This window comes from Saimiri boliviensis, chromosome X (genome assembly GCF_048565385.1).
Source record: "Saimiri boliviensis isolate mSaiBol1 chromosome X, mSaiBol1.pri, whole genome shotgun sequence".
Classification (NCBI taxonomy): Eukaryota; Metazoa; Chordata; class Mammalia; order Primates; family Cebidae; genus Saimiri; species Saimiri boliviensis.
Window position 1 is genome coordinate 132,892,411 of NC_133470.1, and position 18,830 is coordinate 132,911,240.

Sequence of the window (18,830 nt, forward strand, 5' to 3'; positions counted from 1 at the left end):
CTTTAACCCAGGAGGCAGAGATTGCAGTGAGCTGAGATCATCACACACACACACACACACACACACACACACACATTAGATGCATGCATACTTTCTTTTCACTTGATAATCAGGGCTGTAACAGTTAAAAATATAAGCAACAGTCTTGTCTTTGTCTATCAGTCTCTATCTCACCCTCTCCAAGCAACTTCAAAGGGGCTGCATACAATCTTCTCTCTTCTTTTGGTGACTAAAGTATCTCTTTCCCCAGACATTCATGCTGGGAAAGACATAATAACAATTCTAATAGAAATAATAATTTCTCCTTAAATAACTCCCTTTTATCTGATGCTCTCTAAAGGCTATATTGAGGGATCACACTGTCATTGGGACGAGAAAGTCACAGCAAAGACATCCTGCAGCTGGGAGTGGAATTCAGGCAGGCTGGTTCCACAAACATGTTTTCCCTACTGAAGCCTGCCTCCATATCTCTGATTCAAGCCTAGGGAAAATCAGCTCTAGGGAAGGGCTAGGCAGCAGGGTCTCTAGCCAATGGGCTGACTTGCCAGGCTGACACATATTCATGTATTTGGAGACTGAAGTAAATTCTCCTGGATCCAGCATGGCTGAGGAAATAGAAGATTATCAGTGAGCTTATGAAATTGCATGTTTCATTCTTCAATGTATTAGAATATGATAAAAATACACCAACATGAAAATTAGGCTGAAGAAAATCCTTCCTGTGAAGATTTAGAAGGCATTTTAGAACTGGCACAGAGCCATGAAATCAGCATTATGAATGCCAGTGAACACCACATTGTGAGTGGTTGGCCGTGCTGAGACACTTAGGTAAAGAAAACACAAGATAATGGAGCTGAGGGTATACGGCAGGTTTTGTATATCTATATTTTGGGGGCTTTTGAGTCCGGGGTCATCCTTAGGTGGACATGGGGCTTGGGATAAAATCACAATGTGTGTCTTCCCCTTCATCGTTTGTATGTAGACAAAACTAGATTGACATGAACATTTATGTTGTCTTCAGGGATCGGGGTGGTGGGAAGCAATCAAACAGGAGTCATTAGAAGCAGTATTGAGAGAGGCCAAAGCCGTTTTTATGTTTTGAGTCTCTTGGCACATGAAAAAGGCCAAAGGGGAGGATTAAACAAATAAGTACAGTTTGTCAACAACTTGCATAAAAGTATCTAATTTATTAGAATAGTGCCCCCTCATTATTGGGATCTCTCTCTCTCTCTTTCTCTTAATTTCTCTCTCTCTCTCTCTCTCTCTCCATGGTGTCCTTTTCTCTTTGCAAATACATATCATTCAGCAAAGGCCAAGCACTATCTCCACTGTGTTATTACAATCTCTATTAGAATTGGAATTAGGTCTACTAAAGGTCAAGGAACAAAAATCTGTTGAATTTAAATGGATGTTGAACCATTTAGGTCATGAATGTAACACTTAAAAGTAATTTGGTCCAGACAGAAAACAACTGTCCATGCTGTGACTCCAGATGGGGGAAGTTGATAGTCTCAGGAGAACTACAGCAGTGTCTCACAATAAGGATAAAGAAGACCAGTTACCTAGTAAACTAAATCTTCTGAAATAAATTGTCTGAGGAATCAACCTTTGAAAGGCTCAGGATCTACCATGGTTTGCTTAAAACTGTTTTACCCTGGATATTTCAGAATCTCATTTCCACTCGTATTATTCTCTTCTTCCTCTCTTGCTTTAATGTTAATAGAGAAGACATATTTATCACACCAAGCATATTAAATTTTCAACCCCAGAAAGTAAATCCATTTCAAATGTGTTTTCCCAAATGACTATAGCAGCTTTAAACACAAACAAAGGGGGAAGTTAGGGCACTGCCAGGGAAACTGGGGAAGAAAATGAAAGTTGTCTAAGCCAGAAGCAGGGCCTGACCTTTCTAGGCAGCCAGATTTTCCAGGGGTGACCTTTGCAGTCCAGGGAATTGTCTGGGGTTTATATGGAAATCCCAGGGGTCATCAGAAACCAGGTGTCTGTCAAACTGAAAAAAGGAAGAGAAGTGGAAGAATCATGAGGGAGGTTCTTGTTTATTTTACTGATTTTATCAATGCACCATATTATAAAAACAATAATACAGGAATAAAAAGCACAATATCACTACGTATCGATTGTTTTTTTAATGTGCCCTTTACATGTCACAATTGTACAAAGTTGTAAACATAATGAAGACACGTTTGTGTGTTCTTTTTTATGTGGTATTATGCCATAAAGGGTTTCTCATGTAGTGCATATTCCTCATAATGATAATTTCTAGTGGCTGTACAATATTCCATTAGGGCAATTCAGCATGATTTAGCTAGTCTATTGTGGGTCATTCTGGTGGTTTCTTATTTTTTGCCATTATAAACAATGTGATGAACATCTTGTTGCATAAAACTTTTGTAACCCCTTGAATTATTTCCTCAGCATAAATTTTTAGCAGTTTAATTGCTGGGTGAAAGGGTATAAACATTTGGATTTTTCTCAAAAAATGCTGCCAAACTGATTTCCAAAAACATTGGCATAATTGACTAATTTCGCCACAATCTTTTCAGAAAACTAGAAAAAAATCTATATTAAATCACTAAAAATGTTACCTCATTATAGTTTTAAGTTAAACTCCTCTGACTGCTTCCCAGATTGAACATATTCTTATATCTTTGTGTGTTGCTTACATTTTCTCTTATGAGAACTGCCTTAATTTTTAATTGGCCGTTTATCTACTGAGGGATTGTAATTTTTCTTTTTTTGTTTGTTTGTTTTGGAGACAAAGTCTCACTTTGTCACCCAGGCTGGAGTGAGTGGTTCAATCATAGCTTACTGCAGCCTTGACCTACTGAGTTCAAGAGATCCTCCCACCTCAGCTTTCCAAATAGCTGGGATCACAGGCTTGCATCACTACAACCAGCTAATTTTTGCGTTTTTTTTTTGTGGAGATAGATAGGATTTTACCATATTGCCCAGGCTGGTCTGGAAGTCATGGGCTCCAGCGATCTGCCCACCTTGGCCTCCCAAAGTGCTAGGATTACAGGAGTGAGCCACCATGTCTGGTCAGGGGTTTGTACTTTTTCTAATTAAAATGTTGAGTAATTATATAATGTAGGAACTATTTCCCTGTCATGGTTTCACTAGGTTTTATTCTTGTATTTGAGGTGCTTTCTTAAACAGAAAAGAATAAAACATGAAACATACATGATTTTATATTCAATCTTTGTTCAGGGTGACTCTTCACTGTAGCTTTTGTATTTTAGTGTACACACTGCTGAATTCAAGACCAAAAAGAATATCCTGAAAGGAAAAGAACACATGATTCTAGTCTGGGGATCAGAGAGAAAGTATAATTCAAATCTGGGGCAACATGGGTGATTTTATTAGTTAAATTTAAAATGTTTTAAATTTTAATGAGTCCTTTTAGTGCCATAATAATGTTAATTTTGTGGGGCCTTGATTTGGTGAACAATAAAGCCGAATTGCAGGAAGAAGAGGTGTTAAAATCATGGCATCTTCCACATCATGTGAAAAACTACAGTTGCTCTACAGCCAGTCTTCAATACCCTGAGTCTGTGACCTTGAATCTGACTTATTGTGTAAGGAGAATCATCATGCAAGATGATTTTCAAGTCTATTTCTCTTTTGGGCAAATCTTGAAAGAGACCCGGTCTTTGCAATTTTTTTTTTTTTTTTGCATTTCCAATGCTTTCATGTTTTTGTATTAGAACTTGGACAATTTCCAAAAAAAAAAAAAAAAAAGAGAGAGAGAGAGAGAGAGAGAGAGAAAGAGGAAGAAAAGAAAACCTCCTAGCTGAAACATACTGGATAGGCCCTTGCCATCTTTAGGAGTATGTAGTTGCTGAGGGAGTTTGTCAAAATTCATTTCCATTTTTGTGCTGTCACTCATTCTGATAGCTCTTAGCACTATGCTCTGCCATGTCTCATTTGTTCTGCAATTTTTGAGCATAAGAAAAATAAACTAACAAAGATTTTTTAAAGAGAGGGACTACTGCTGGCAGATGGTGAACATAACTGTCTGGACAGGGGATAAGTGTATTTAAGAGGAGTTCGTTAGAAAAATCTTAGTACTTGGTATTTAACATTGCAAATATACTCTGGCATCTTTAATTTTATTGTCAAATTTTTTTAAAAAATAATTACTTCTGTGGTATACATATTTACTCTTCCTTTCATATCTTAAAGAACAATTAGAATTTCTAACAACATAGGCTATTCATGTTCTATAAATTCTATATACTAAATTTTTATTGTTTTCTGGACACATTTCTTTTAGCGTCCTCTTTCCCATAATTCACAGATTTTGTTTCCTTTATCTATTAAAATGCTCAAATCTGCCCTCTTTCTTCTTTTGTATTTGTAGACCTAAATGTGTTTCTCTAGCTCAGGCCCCTCTACTGAGGTCTGAGCATATATATCCAACACTTTCTGTATGTTCACTGAACGTTTCAGAGGCCCTTTAAACTCACCCCATCCCTAACCAAGCTCACAATCTTCTTCTTCAACCATAAACCTTTTCCAGTGTTTCCAATCATCCATCTAGGAATCTAGACATCTTAGTAGAATCTCTGCATCTTCTGAATGATCTCTCACATTCTATAGCCAATCTATTAACAAGTTTTGCTAATTTTACTTTCTGAATGTCTCAAATCTAATTATTTCTGTCTATTTCTGCTGTCATTTTTCTAATCTATGCTTTCATAATCTTTTTTCTATTTTTTTTTTTAAACTTTTAAGCTCAGGGTTACAAGTGCAGGTTTGTTACATAGGTAAACGTGTGTTATGTGGGTTTGTTTTACAGATTATTTTATCGCCCAGGTATTAAGCTTCGTACCCATTAGTCGCATGTCTTGATCCTCTCCTTCTCCCCACCCTCCACCTTCCCCTCTGTGAGTCCATATGTTCTCATCATTTAGCTCTAACTGATAAGTGAGAACATGTGGTATTTGGTTTTCTGTTCCTGTGTTAGTTTGCTAATGGTAATGGCCTCCAGCTTCATTCATGTTCCTGCAAAGGACATGATCTCATTCTTTTTTATGGCTGCATAGTATTCCATGATGTATATGTACTATTGTGAAAGCTTCTAATTCCTTACCCTCAATCCTTCCTTCTTCCAATTAAAACCAGCTTGGCTTTTCTAATGGGTAAATCTGATAGTTTCACTCTCTTGCTTAAAGAGCTTTCAAGTCTCCCCATTGCCTTTGGCATAGTTGAAAAACCTGTTTTGTGTCTCTTTCTGACCTCATTTTCTACTAAATCCTCCTACATACTCTATGATCCAGTCACATTTAATTGCTTTTTGTACTCCAAGTACACCATACAACCTCACACCTTTATACCTTGTTTCTTTCCTGGACTAGTTGGCCAACTTCTAAGAAACCTTTAAGATTCAGCTCAAAGTTCACTTTCTTTACCTCATCCCCCACAAAGTTAGATAGTCTATCATTTCTTTTATTTCTATAACACATTGTACACAATTGATTATAGCATATATCCCACAGCACTGGAATGTCGTATTTATTATTTTGTTTTCTACACTAGGTAGGACATCTGAGATCAGAGACTAGCATTCATCTTTCATACCGCCACACTACTTAATGTAGTGGCCCCCATATATATTTCTTTAATTGATGAGGAATGAACAAGTTATATGGTTTATCCTTTCAGCTGCTTTTTCTCCTGACTCTCTAATTAGTTCATAGGCATTGGAATTTCCTTTGTTTTTTCTCTCCAGAGGATCTTAATACCCAAGATCATAATTATTTTACCTTTTTCATTCCCTTTCCTTAAAAAAAAAAAAGACTCTATGAAACATTTTAAAGCTCTAATTTGACTACTTTTTCCATATAAGCCTTAGCCAATAGACTTTAAAAATGTTAACATCATGATAATTTAGCATATTTAGAGATCAGGTATTGCTGTGTTTCCTCCTCCACATGCTTTTATTATGATTAGATATCTTTCCTGCTGCCCTCACATTGTAACTTCCTGTTTGTGTTAGAATGCTCTACAAGACTCATCCTCACCCTGGTTCTGTGGTTTGATTCTATTTCTTTCTACTTCTTAAACATTCTTTAATGTCCTCAGGAGAACATCAATTTTTACGTTATGAGCCTGGTTCTTCTTTGATGATTCTTTGTGTAAAACTTTCCGGACACTACTTTCTTTCTTTCTTTCTTTTTTGGATTTTGACCTTTAGCTTCTGTCATTTTCTTCACCACATCTTTTTTTGTCTTTTTATGCCTTTCTTTCTGTGTCTTTTGACCTGCTTCAAATTCTGTATTACTTCCCTCCTTCTGAGAGCTCTTCCTCCTCCCGCCTATTTTTTACAGATGGACAACTTCCATATAGAGTAAGGTCTATTATTCTCTTTCACTTTGCTCTCTCTTTGTGCCCCTCCCCACCCTCCCCACACATACATTTACTCAAGTACTTTCATCCATTTTCTCTTCTGTGTAACTTTACACAGTTTCTTATAAGCAATGGAAACTCATCACATTCCCTCAGCTGTTTTGCTTGCTCCTATCTGATTACTTTGTCTTCTTTACCTTGCTTCCTCTGTTGTCTTTACTGCTCTCTATTTTTTACAGAAGTGCTCTTCCTTATCATGCATTGTATGGATGTTCTGTGTCAGTTTATCTTTCATGAAATCCTTAAAACAGACCCAATTAATTAACACACTTGGTATATAGGGTCATAACAAATCAGTGGGGTAAGAATGAGATTATATTGGAATGTTGAGAACACTGGTTAACTATTTGAAAAAAAAAAAATTCTCACCTCACGTCATTCACTAAAATAAATTCCAAATTAGTTCATGAGCTAAATAAAAGAATGATACCATATATACTAGAATAAAGTATAAGTGAATAATTAACTGATAATAGGTGAGAGAAGAACTTTCAAAGCATAAAAGCAAAGAGGAAATCATGAAGTAAAAGTTCAATGTGTTTATGTACATAAATATTACATACTCTATGCACCCAAAACCATAACAATACATTTTAATGAGAAAACAAGTAAGGAAAATGTTACTGATGGATATGGCCACGGATTAATACTCTTAATATATAAATAACCAGTAGGAATTCAATAATAATGCCATTAAGTAGGCAAAATGCATAGAGTTCACAGAAATTAAAAAATAAAATATAGTAACAAAAAATATAACAATACTATTGCTCATGTAATGCTGGCATGCATAAAATGAAATTAATATTTTCATATATTGTTAAGCAGGGTGCAAGCAACCTTTCCTGAGAACAATTTCTTTCTCTCTCTCTCTCTTTCCAAATGTATGTTTATATACACATATGCACATATAACACACAACATATATTAAACTATAAAATGTTCACACTTTATGTTTGCATTCTCAGAATGCATGCTAAGAACATATTAAACTATGCAGAGACTACCTATCGTAGCATTATTTATAATGACATAAAGTTAAAAATTAAATATCAAACCATAGAAAGATGTTTATAAACATTCATAAATGGAATACAATGTAGCTATTAATAGCCATGTTTTCAAAAAATATTCACTTCTTAAAAGCTATTAATTATATAATGATAAACAATAAAAATCCAGATACACAATTACACATGCAAAATGATACAAATTAAAAATATATGTTGCATGAAAGAGTCAAGTAAATACATCAGTGTTAATGATGTTGAGACCATTGATAATTTTAAATATAAAAATGTTTCACAATAATTTTCAAATTTTCTTATGGCCACATTTTACTTCTGAAATTAAATAAATAAATATGATTTTATAAGGGAAATATATGGCTCTGTTTGCTTTCCTTTTGTTGACATTCTCATGGTTAATTTGCATTGCTTTGAAATTCATGGAGATTTTAAATTAAAAAAAATTAAAAGTGCTTTCTTCTACTCTTTTAGGTATGATTTTGCCCCCAAATTTCTGATAAGGCTCTGGTCATTTTTTATAATTTCTTTGCTGATCTGAAGATCATATTCAATGAAGGATCTAAATTACTGCAAGTATATTCCTTGGAAACATTCCAATTAAAATACACCAATTCTTGGGGTAACTCATTCGTGCTTTCACACACATAAAACTTCTTGTCCTTCTTTATCCCTTTAAAAAGTCCTGCTTTCTTTCCTTTCCTCCTTCTCTCCCTTCCCCTCCCTTCTCCATTGCCTTTCGTGGCTTTCCACTTTCCTCCCTTCTACTCCTTTACCCTTCTCTCTGTGCCTTTCTCTGGCTTCTGCTCTCATCAACTCTATGTGTTTTTACATCCTTCATGTATGCTTCTACATTTATCTTGGTTTATACCTGTTTTATTTCTTCCTATGTGAAGTCATTTGATTTTCCAGTTACTTCTATGTACTTCACTTATCTGTTATTTTCTAGCTTGACACCCTGGACAGACATGCTGAAGTGATTATAGACTAGCATAACCTTTCCCCTTTTTCTTCTATTAGGAAACAAATTCATTTTTGTAATTTGATCAGCACTTGCCTTTGGGGTTTGACAGTCCTCTTGCTGATACATGTTCATTTTGCTTTCTGCTATAACTCTTAGACTCTCTTGTAATTCCATTTTACATTGGTGCATTTGATTATTCTTTCCTTTGTGAATCACATTACATTTATGAATGCTTTATTGAATCTTATTTTATTGATTTCTGTCCATTTAAAAAGTTTATCTTGCTTACATTCTATTTTATGCCTATCCTGCATTGTGCAGGAACACCTGCAAATTTTATTAGTATCCTCTCTCTTCTATTCTCAAAGTAGTAAATGAAAATATTGAATTGTATTGAACTGTTACTAACAACTCTTTGTACTCAATTTGTTTGAACTAATTTTACATCTAAAGTATTCATTATGGTGCTTTCACATAATTTGCCTTTTTAAAAAATTATTTGCTAGCCCGTCTCTACCAAATATATATATATATATATATATATATATATATATATATATATATATATACTAAACTTATCCTGTTGAAGGAATGGAAATCTAAGGTCTAAATTGATCATTATTAACAACTTCACCTATTGTTAGTTGTTCATTGAGCTGATTCAATAGTCAACTGACTAATTTCTTGCTCTCTGGAGTCATGTTTTTCTCTCTACACAGCACTTCTACACTTTCTGGAGGCCCTGGTTATTCAACAGGCAACCAAAATAGTTGCTTCTTGATCTGTGCAATTCATCTTTTAGTTCTTCTAGATTGAAAGGATCATCCCCTGGCTCATAATATATGCTAAAAACATAAAATATTTTCTGGTTACCCTAGTGAGAGTTCAGCTTTAAAACATTTCATTTCATTTGCCCTTTTATTTTATAGGATTGATCCTTTTGTTTTTGTTTCATATTTGTTTCTTAAGACTGAATCTGTATTTTGGAGTAATCTTTATAATTCCTATTTCACTCCCCTTCATACACCAACAGAAAGCCCCCAAATCTTTTTACTGTAGAGAGCAGAGGTTTTTTGATCTGGGTGTGGCAAAAGCATTTCTAACTATAACATAAAATGAAAATAATAAAATATTTAAAATATTATTTCTTAAAAATCAAAAATCTTTTATGGCAAACCACCAAACCAAGAATTAAAGATAATTGATAAACTGTTAAAAATTTGTTTCTAGTTTATATCCAAGATAGACTATTATTTCTACTATATAAATGTTTCTTATAAATCAATAAGAAAATGCTAAAAATCAATTGAAAACTGAGCAAAGAATATGAATGGATATTTTATAGAAAAGGCTCTTAATCATATGAAAAGATGTTCACCTCACTGGTAATTAGAGAATTGCAATGAGATACCATTTTCACCTTTTTGGCAGATATGAAAACAATTTGATAATATTCTGTTGGTAGGGGTGTGAGGCGAATTAAGTTGTGTTAGCATTGCTACAAAGACAAACCCAAGACTGGGAAATTCACACACAAAAAAAGAGGTTTAATTGGCTCACAGTTCTGCAGCCTGTATAGGAAACTTGGAAGCATCTGCTTCTGGGGAGGCCTCAGGAAGCTTCCAATCACGGCAGAAAGCAAATGGAGAGCAGGCACATCACATGGCAAAAGGAGGAGCAAGACAGTGAGAGAGACTGAGGGTGGGAGGCATCATGTCCTTTTAAATGACCAGATCTTTTGAGAGCTCACTGTAGTGAAGACAGTACCAAGCCAAGTGGGAGCTACTTCATGACCCAAACACCTCCCACCAGCCCCCACCTCCAGCACTGAGCATTACAATTCAACAGAAATTTGGGCAAGGACAAATATGCAAGATATATTGTGGAGAATTTTATTCATTATTGCTGGAATGTAATTGATACAATCCCTATGGAGGACAATCCACCAAAACCATAGTGTATTTGCCTTTTAACCTAGCAATATATTTTCTATGAACATATTCTACAAATATATTCTCCTGTGTAAAATGGCACATGCACCATATTACTGATTGTGGCAGTGTTTGTAGTAGAAAATAATTGGACAAATTATAAATTTATATTAGTACAGAACTGGCTAATAAAGTATGGTACATTGATGCAAAATAATACAATGGAACTGTAGCATTTTCTTTTAAAAGATGAAGATATTCTTTAGGTACCTATAAGAAAATATTTCTAAGACATATTGCTAAGTAAAATAGTTAAAATTCAAAATGGTAATCTATCATTGCGGTAGAAGACAGAGAAAGAAAACATATTTCTATTGGCCTATAAATGCATAACAAACTCTTAAAAGACAATAAAAATTAGTAATCCTGGTTAACATTTAGGGCTTGTGAACTAGAGATGGAAGAGCTAAGGTTAGGAAGAAGATGTTTTTGCTATTATTTGAAAACCATGCATTATCTAATGCAAGAACAGACTAAAAAACCCCACAGCCATACGAACAGAATATTATCAAACTGTTTTCATAACTGCCAAAAAGATGAGAAGATGTTCTAAGTTGGTGTGATGAGAATCCAGCATTATACATCAAGGAATATGGGGTTCTGGCAAAGAGGGGAACAAAATAGCATTAACATCTCCTTCTGCTTCTTTGTGAAATTAGATTTTGCAACTTATCCTACAAAACATAAAACAGTAGAATTGAACACTCCCTTGTAAGTTTATGTTTTATACTTGATTTACTTGTTGTTTCCACAAGGTATCTCCCAGTTACATTGATTATATTGCCAGATTATCTGATGATTAAGGCCATTAACAATCCACTCTTGAGTAGTCAACATAACCATGTTTAGTTGCCTTGAAGTAACAATTAGGGAATGAAGCAATTTACCACAATTAGGTACTATCTGAAAAAAAGTATCCACATTAAGGGAAGTTAAAAAGACTTCTTTTTTATGGTTAGGGACGACTGTTAAAAGAAAGTTGTTTTCTGAATTACAAAGAAAATTATTGCACTTTTAATTTGCTCATTATTGCAAACACAGAAACAAGAAATGGTTCTTGTTCAGAGTTTGCCCCATGTGGCTCTGGGCAAGTTTCTTAACCTTTCTCTGTTCTTGTTTCATCATCTAGGAGGCAATGATAATAGTCATACCAGAGGCAGATACTGATAGGTAATTAATGTTTGCAAAGTGCTTTGAGATCCTGGGATGGGATGGAGAATGTTATACAAATAAAAACACATAATTTACATAATATATTTTAATTTCATAGGCTTTTTCAGATTTAAGATTCAGCAGGGAGGGAGAATGCTGGGAAGATGGCCGCCTAAGAACAGCTCAGGACTTCAGCTCCCAGTGAAAGTGCAGAGGGTGAGTGGACGCCGCATTTCCAGACGAATTTTTATTGCCCACAGACCAGGAGATACCCAGGCAGAGGGGTCGCCAGCGTCGCAGTCCCAGCCTGTGCCGCTGTTTTGGCCCCCGCGGGGCTGATTCCGCCCGCGCGGCTGCTGTGACCACTCCCTGTTGTTGCGGTTCTCCGTACAAAAGCCACTGGTCTGGGAGCCCTCTTAGCTGGCGAGCAGAGCCCTGAGACGGCAGAATAGCCCATTCAGCTGAAATAGCGAGTCAGGCCAGGAGATTCCTAGGCAAACAAAACAAAACAAAACACTAGGAGCTGGTGCCGCAGTTTGAGCTGACTCAGTGAGTCGCAGCACAGGAGATCCCGGCGCCTTTTCAACAAGCAACTGGAACGCGGGGTCGTTCAACTTAAAAAATAAAAGAAAAGACTCTGAGTCAGGGAGCCAGGGGATCAGGCTCGGTGGTTCCCCCCACCCCCCCACCCCCCCACCCCCCCACCCCCAACAACAACGAAACCAAAAACAGTAATTGAAAACCCTCTAGGTTGAGCGTTTCAAAGCAAGCACAGCTGAACCTGGGACGGTCCGGCTCGGTGGGGGAGGGGCTTCCGCCATTACTGAGACTCTCCACTGCTACGGAGGCAGGCTGCCCTTGCTGAGGCAACCCGCCATTGCCGAGGCAACCTGCCACAACAGAGAGAGTCCGCCATAACAGAGGTAGAGCCACCATTGCTGAGACAGTTTTAACTACGCCCTTGTAAACAGGACTGAAGGGAAGAGCTCAGGGCAGCTGGGCGGAGCCCACAGCAGCTCAGCAAAGCCCCTGCGGGCAGGCAGTGGCTAGGCTTGCTGCTAGCTGGGTGGGTCAGACCTGAAAGAAAAATAAAAAAAAGGCAGTAGTGCAACGGAAACTCATAAAGCCCCAACTCCCCAGGACAGAGCACCTGGGAACAAAAAGTGCTTTATGAGTTCAGCTGCAGCAGACCTAAACGTACCTGCCCAGCAGCTCTGAATGAACAACGGAGCTCACAACTCAGGACTTAAGCCCCAATAAAAGATAGACTGTCTCCTCAAGTAGCTCCCTGACCCCCATAGATCCAAAGACGCACCTCATAAAGGAGAGAACGGACTGACAGTTGGCGAGCATCCTTCTGGGACAAAGATAGAGGAAGAGGAAACTGGTAGCAACCCTTACTGTTCTGCAGCTGCTGCAGGTGACCCCCAGGCAAGCAGGGCCGGGAGAGGACCTCAGCAGTCCTACAGCAGAGGGGCCAGACTGTTAGAAGGAAAGCTTAAAAAATAAAAATAAAAATGAAGTAACTTCAGCATCCATGAACTGGAAGCTCACTCAGAGACCCAATCTGAAAGACAGTAACTACAAAGACAACAGGTGGATAAACCCACAAAAATGGGAAGAAACCAGAGCAAAAAGGATGAAAACTCCTGAAACCAGAACACCTCTCCTCCTAAAAGGGATCACAGCTCCTCACCAGCAAGGGAACCAGACCGGATGGAGAAGGAGGGTGATGAAATGACAGAATCAGACTTCAGAAGGTGGGTAGTAAGAAACTACAGTGAGCTAAAAGAACATGTTCTAACCCAACGCAAAAAAAACTAGGCACCTTGAAAAAAGATTGGATGAAATGCTAACGAGAATGGACAGCATAGAGAAGAATATAAGTGAATTGATGGAGCTGAAAAACACAACACGAGAACTTCGTGAAGCATGCACAAGCTTCAACAGCTGAATTGACCAAGCAGAAGAAAGGATATCAGAGGTGGAAGATCAACTCAATGAAATAAAAAGAGAAGGCAAGAACAGAGAAAAAAGGGCAAAAAGGAATGAACAAAATCTTCAAGAAATGTGGGACTATGTGAAAAGACCTAATCTATGTTTGATAGGTGTACCTGAATGTGATGAAGAGAATGAATCCAAGCTGGAAAATACTCTTCAGGATATTATCCAGGAAAACTTCCCCAACCTAGCAAGTCAGGCCAATATTCAACTACAGGAAATACAGAGAACACCACAAAGATATTCCTCAAGAAGAGCAACCCCAAGGCACATAATCGTCAGATTCACCAGGGTTGAAATGAAAGAGAAAATGCTAAGGGCAGCCAGAGAGAAAGGTCGGGTTACCCACAAAGGGAAGCCCATTAGACTCACAGCAGATCTCTCAGCAGAAACCCTACAAGCCAGAAGAGATTGGGGGCCAATATTCAACATCCTTAAAGAAAAGAACTTTCAATGCAGAATCTCCTATCCAGCCAAACTAAGCTTCATAAGTGAAGGAAAAATAAAATCCTTTGTGAACAAGCAAGTACTCAGAGATTTCATCACCACCAAACCTGCTCTACAAGAACTCCTGAAAGAGGCTCTACACATATAAAGGAACAACCAGTACCAGCCACTCCAAAAACACACCAAATGGTAAAAGAGCATCAACACAATCAAGAATCTGCATCAACTAACCAACAAAACAGCCAGGTAGCATCAAAATGACAGTATCAAATTCACACATAACAATACTATCCCTAAATGTCAATGGACTAAATGCCCCAATCAAAAGACACAGACTGGCAAATTGGATAAAAAGCCAAAACCCATCAGTGTGCTGTATCCAGGAAACCCATCTTATATGCAAGGATACACAAAGGCTCAAAATAAAGGGATGGAGGAAGATCTACCAAGCAAATGGAGAGCAAAAAAAAGCAGGATTTGCAATTCTCATCTCTGATAAAATAGACTTTAAAGCAACAAAGATCAAAAGAGACAAAGAAGGACATTACATAATGGTAAAAGGATCACTGCAACAAGAAGAGCTAACGATCCTAAATATATACGCACCCAATACAGGAGCACCCAGATACATAAGGCAAGTTCTTAGTGACTTACAAAGAGACTTAGACTCCCACACAATAATAGTGGGAGACTTTAACACCCCATTGTCAATATTAGACAGATGAACCAGACAGAAAATCAACAAGGATATCCAGGACCTGAACTGAGACCTGGAACAAGCAAACCTAATAGACATTTACAGAACTCTCCACCCCCAGTCCACAGAATATACATTCTTCTCAGCACCACATCACACCTACTCTAAAATTGACCACATAATTGGCAATAAATCACTCCTCAGCAAATGCAAAAGAACGGAAATCATAACAGTCTCTCAGACCACAGTGCAATCGAGTTAGAACTCAGAATGCAGAAAATAACTCAGAAATGCATAGCTTCATGGAAACTGAACAACTTTCTCTTGAATGTTGACTGGATAAACAATGAAATGAAGGCAGAAATAAAGATGTTCTTCGAAACCAATGAGAATGAAGACACAACATATCAGAAGCTCTGGGACACATTTAAAGCAGTCTCTAGAGGAAAATATATAGCAATGAGTGCCCACATGAGAAGAAAGGAGACATCTAAAATTGACACCCTATCATGAAAATTGAAAGAGCTAGAGGAGCAAGATCAAAAAAACTCAAAACCTAGCAGAAGACAGGAAATAACTAAGATCAGAGCAGAACTGAAGGAAATAGAGACACAAAAAACTCTTCAAAAAATCAATAAATCCAGGAGCTGGTTTTTCAAAAAGATCAACAAAATAGACCACTAGCCAGATTAATAAAAAAGAAAAGAGAGAATAACCAAATTGATGCAATAAAAAATGATAAAGGGGATATCACCACAGATTCCACAGAAATCCAAACCATCATCAGAGATTATTACAAACAACTCTATGCACATAAGCTAGTAAGCCTGGAAGAAATGGATAAATTCCTGGACACCTGCATCCTCCCAAGCCTAAACCCGGAAGAAGCCGAAACCCTGAATAGACCAGTAACAAGGTCTGAAGTCGAGGCAGCAATTAAGATTCTACCACCCAAAAAAAGCCCAGGTCCAGATGGGTTCACAGCCGAATTCTACCAGACATACAAAGAGGAGCTGCTACCATTCCTTCTGATACTATTCCAGACAATCCAAAAAGAGGGAATTCTTCCCAAATCATTTTATGAGACAAACATCATCCTGATACCAAAACCCAGCAGAGACTCAACAATAAAAGAAAATTTCAGGCCAATATCCATGATGAATATAGATGCAAAAATCTTCAATAAAATACTGGTGAAACATAGATATGGAAGGTCAGATGTTATACTGGTGAAACATAGATATGGAAGGTCAGATTTTTTTTTTTTTTTTTGAGGCGGAGTTTCGCTCTTGTTACCCAGGCTGGAGTGCAATGGCACGATCTCGGCTCACCGCAACCTCCACCTCCTGGGTTCAGGCAATTCTCCTGCCTCAGCCTCCTGAGTAGCTGGGATTACATACATGTGCCAACATGCCCAGCTGATTTTTTGTATTTTTAGTAGAGACGGGGTTTCACCATGTTGACCAGGATGGTCTCGATCTCTTGACCTTGTGATCCACCCTCCTTGGCCTCCCAAAGTGCTGGGATTACAGGCTTGAGCCACCGCGCCCGGCGAAGGTCAGATAAGTCAATCAGTTAGTGCTCAGCTCATCATCTCGTATTTCTCCCAAGTCTGCCCAAACCTGGAAGAGGATTGAGGTATTAGGTTGTGAAATCTAGTAGGGATTGAGAATAGTGATCAAGTTAGAAGCTTAGTGAACAATATCAACATGGGAGTGGGTGTTAAGAAGAGGGAGGAATGAAGAGATGCAAATTAGAAAGGGAGAAGGGAAACATTTCCTTGGATCTCAGACTTTTAAAATCATTACCATGAACATGAAGTGCTTATTATGTGTCAGGCAGTAAGCATTTTACAAGCCTTCTCACCTTTAATCCTCTCAAGAAGTTTATGAGCTAGATACTATCATTACTGCCATTTTATAGATGATGAAACTGAGGAATATATACGTAAAATGATTTGCCAAAAGCCAAAGAGCAAGTAATTGACAGAGCTAGAATTTTAACTCAGGCAATCTAGCTTCAGAATCCATGCAAATAACTACTATTTACTACCGACTTTTGTTGTTGGTTGGTGGCAAAGGGGACGTGGGAGAAAAAGCAAAAAGTCTTGGAGATCTTTACTGATTCATCAGATCTCAGGGAGGCTGATCTAAATCCAAACTTAAATGGTTGATGTGTCTGGATCTGCTGTTAACTCCTTCAATTTGAATTGGATCAGGAGCTGGGAACACCTTGGGTTTCCAATTTGGGGCACCATTGTACTCAGCTATGAGGAACCAAGGAAGGAAAGAGGCAGAGAAGCATAAGTGGGAGCAATAACCACTTCCTAGTAGAATACTGGAATTAGAATTTGTTATTTTGCAGACTTTCCGTGTCATCTACATAATCTTCATTGAGTCAAGTTGGTTTTGACTTGTGGGTGAGCTTTAGAATTTAGTAAAATCCACAGAACTCTGCTAGAATATTAGCTTAGCCCTGACCCAAAAAAAAAAAAAAATAAATAAATAAAAAAAAGTTGCTCCCTTCCAGCTCAATAATTCTTGATTGTTCACTGTGACCCTCAATACAAGCATTGACTAATCCTAATGCTTTCTGGTTAACGACACCAGGTAAAAATCACAACCTGAGTTTGCCTGGGAGAATCTTATATATATAAACTTACCTTTTCACCTCCAACATTCTTGATGCTTGAACTAGATTTGCATGATCTTCCTGAAATGTAATTTACCAATTTAAATCTTTAAAAAATAGTCAACCCCTTTGAAATGAATAATATATTATATATAAAACACCCACATATAGTATATAAAGACATAATATATATATGTATATAACTTTTATCTATATAAGCTTCTCAACTGAATATGTAAACTGAATCCTTGAAATGTAAAACTTCTTATGCCACTGTAATGTCTGGAGGTAAGAAGGGAAAAGGAGAGTGGAAAAGACCTGATTGGGCTGGTGATACAATATAGGGAAGGGATAGAGAACTAACATCTATTGTATGCCTACTTTGTAATGGGCCTTATGACAAATGACTTACATATATAATATAGTCTTACCATAACTGTGAAGAAATATTTTTTTCTTCATTTTACAGGTGAGAAAACTGAGGATCAGTGAGGTTTAAAAATTTCTTCAAGGTCACACTGCTGGTAAGTGATCAAGTCAAGTTTTGAATTCAGATCTGTTGATTGTGAAGTATAATGCTACAATGGTCCTTCATAGTTTTTTCATTGTTTGTTCTTTTCTATTGGTCTAGTGTCAACTTAAAAGTACAACTCATTTGGAAGTCACTTATTTTATCTAATTTATGCCACAGTTGCTAAAGTCTATTTTTGAGGCTAGTAAAATAATTATAATGATGACTCTAACAACAACAGTAATAATAATGTTAATAGTAACAAAATCATTTAGTGATCTCTACTAAAGGCCAGACAGCATAACAAATACATTCCATGGATACTTTCATTTGGTTCTTTACAATAAACATTGTAATCTAGGGACAGTGATTATTCTTATCTGAGTAAACAAGCTCAGAAATGTTACCTGACATTTTTAGCATGAAATATCTGATGAGTATCCAAGTCAAGACAAAAATTCAGGTCTGTCTGATTACAAAGCTTAAGTTCTTTGCTATTACCTCTTCATGTTCTTCTGAAATATTTTTGAGTTACATTCATTATAGATAAAAACCTGGGCTTTAAATATCTTTATGCAGCATCATCTTTTCTGATGGCTCTTAACCTGTGCGCTGCTGGAATGAGAAATGACACCTCAGCCTATAAAGTGGTCCTGTGTTGGAATCCGAAAAGAACATGTCTAGTGTGTAGTCCCTTTTCTTTGTTAACCCTTAAGGATGCTTTACTCTTACTCAAAAGTAGTATCCTCAGCGTGAAGTTCAATGCTTACGCATCTGGGTAATTTCAGGTCTGTTTTCTGGTTGTACTCTGGAATGGCATTTCTAGGAGTAGAATTGAGACGAGAAGCTGGTCATGATAATTTTCTTTCAATAAATTTTGGTGTGAAAAGTGGAAAAAATAATAAGGGGGTCTAAAGTGGACAGAGCAGCAAGAGGAATTTGTCATAAGTTTATTAAAATTAATGCCAAAGAGAAAAGGCCT

The 18,830-nt window shown here is 37.2% G+C and overlaps 1 long non-coding RNA gene across 2 annotated transcripts in view; it reads left to right on the top strand.

Annotated features, from left to right (window-relative positions):
• The window catches only part of LOC141582878 (uncharacterized), a 122,356-nt gene extending 104,152 nt beyond the window's left edge, over positions 1 to 18,204 (top strand). Inside the window, exons 3-4 of one of the 2 annotated variants that reach the window (XR_012515786.1) lie at positions 11,680 to 11,777; positions 17,807 to 18,204. This is a non-coding gene — a long non-coding RNA (uncharacterized LOC141582878). Of the gene's footprint in view, positions 1 to 11,679; positions 11,814 to 17,806 lie in introns of those variants that run through there. The other variant, XR_012515785.1, reaches the window with a different exon arrangement.
• Positions 18,205 to 18,830: the final 626 nt, after the last annotated feature.